Source organism: Homarus americanus, unplaced genomic scaffold (genome assembly GCF_018991925.1).
Source record: "Homarus americanus isolate GMGI-L3 unplaced genomic scaffold, GMGI_Hamer_2.0 scaffold17510, whole genome shotgun sequence".
Taxonomy (NCBI): Eukaryota; Metazoa; Arthropoda; class Malacostraca; order Decapoda; family Nephropidae; genus Homarus; species Homarus americanus.
In genome coordinates, this window is record NW_024712529.1 from 1 (window position 1) to 2,500 (window position 2,500).

Here is a 2,500-nt window from a genome sequence, read left to right on the forward strand (position 1 = left end):
TAGTAGTGTTTTTTAATGTTTGGTGCCCATTAAGTGGAACCAGAGTGATACTGTGATTTGATTCTTTTAATGCACCTCTAATTCTTCATAATTCTACAGTCTCAGGTATAACCTTGCTTGTTCCCCAGAGCAGTGGTTGGAGTTAGGTTAGGAAGTGTACACTATTTGGGGGTGCTATAATTTTGTTGAGTGATATTATTTTTGCTGAAAGCCCTTAAAGCCTATTCATTGTAAAATATTTAATTTCTTATCTTTTATTACCATTCCTCAGTGACTGATATTATTTTGTTACAGACCCTTAAGCCCTATTCATTTGTGGAATATTTAATTTCTTATTTTTAAGTACCATTTCTGAAAGTGGCTGATATTATTTTGCTGAAAGCCTTAAGGCTATTCATGTGGGCGACAACATTTTCTTAATACTTCAAATTTATTGTTGCCTGTGTTTCTAATAGTCTATATGTATGCCTTAACTTTTTATTCCCAGAGTAGTGTTTAAAGTTTAAGTTAAGAGGTGCACTTTATTTGGTGTACCATTATTTGATTATGTTTGTAGTGTTGGAGGAATATAGAGTGTCTAAATTCCCTACAGTGTATGCCATTTATTGATAAAGACATCCTTCCACGAGGTCTGGACAGTTCATTTTTGTGTAGTAGGAATTTAAGTGTTCTTGTGCTGGTTCAGGATTTTTTCTCAAAGAGCACTTCCTTTATCTAAGTTTAAACCCCAAGTCAAGTGAAAATTAAATATATATATATATATATATATATATATATATATATATATATATATATATATATATATATATATATATATATATATATATATATATATATATATGTGTGTGTGTGTGGATGTAAAAGGTCGTACTTCGGCTCTGAGATATGGGTTCGAATCCTGTTATATGTTTGTATAGGTAGATCGATTAATAGAATAGATAAATAAGATAGATAAACAATGCTGGGCTCAATGATTTTGTACACATTATATTTCAATTACACGTTAATACTTAGGACTGATTCATCCAACGAGAGAGAGAGAGAAACCACAACCTAACTCAATAAATGTTGTTTTATCTTCTTCGCTTCAGTTCACTCCGAGGTGGGGAGAGAAGGAGGAAGGAGAGAGAAGAGAGAGAAAAGGAGAGAAGTCTTGGTCCCTAACATTCTAATATTTACCCACAACCCCCCTTAAAAACCTCCCCAAGATTTTTTGTCTTCCTTTAAACTTATTACAAACCTTCCCTGTAATTACCGACGCCTCCCTCCCCCTGTACACACACACACACAGTTAAAAAGGCCTTAGTTTTACTTTTAATCCAGGCGTGAGTCAATCATATGTCCATATTTGTACATCATCAAGGAATCGTCTCTGATATATTCGTGATATGGATCTGGAGGGGGTGTCTTATTTTTTACGCTCCAGTGTAGGAAGTAGTGGGGAGTGGGGTGGGGGAGTGGGATGGGGGGTGGGATGGGAGTGGGGTGGGGAGTGGGGTGGGAGTGGGGTGGGGAGTGGGGTGGGGAGTGGTGGGGTGGGAGGTGGTGGGGTGGGAGTGGTGGGGAGTGGGATGGAGTTGTGGGGGAGTGGGATGGGGGAGTGCGGTGGGGAGTGGTGGGGAGTTGGGGTGTAGGGAGGGTTGTAGGGAGAGAAGGATGTAGGGAGGGTCATGGGAGGGGTAAGAGGGTCGTGGAGGTTGGGAGGGTCGTGGAGTGGGTTGGGTGATACTGGGAGGGTCGTGGAGTGGGTTGGGTAATACTGGGAGGTCGTGGAGTGGGTTGGGTGATACTGGGAGGGTCGGAGAAGGAATAAGTAATAAAGGTATAAAAATTAAATAAGAATGATATCAACTTTGATTTACATGGTGTAGTAGAATTCGATAAACAAGAGAGAGAGAGAGAGAGAGAGTAATAAGGATTTACCAGAAGAACTGTGAGTCAGTGTCAAGGTAGTCATCCCATGTTTACGAAACCTCAGGGCACACACACACCTATCACAATACCACAACACTCACATTCATCCACAATAACACCCACATTCACCCACAACAACACCCACACCTACCCACAACAACAACACAACACAGGTGGTCGTTTACAACTGGCTAACCGGATGCTGATACTAAGATGCGTCACTGATGGCGCTGTAACGAGGAGTTCTGGCGAGTTCACACACCGCGTCAACACCCCCAGAAATACACCTTGTTTACCACCACCTCACCTTACCTGCGTCAACCCCACCTCATGTGTGTTGTCAAGTGATTACCAACACGACTATGAACTAACTTTTAAAATATCTTATCTCTGGACTATCTCTCGCCTCCTCCCCCCCAAAAAAGTACAAAACTCGAACTAGTTTACAGTTAGGAATTTCCCTGAGGTATCCCGTCGAGTCATTACAGAGAAAATGAGGTGTGGGATGAGGTGAGGGGTGGTTCTCACACACACACACACACACACACACACACACACACACACACACACACACACACACAACACA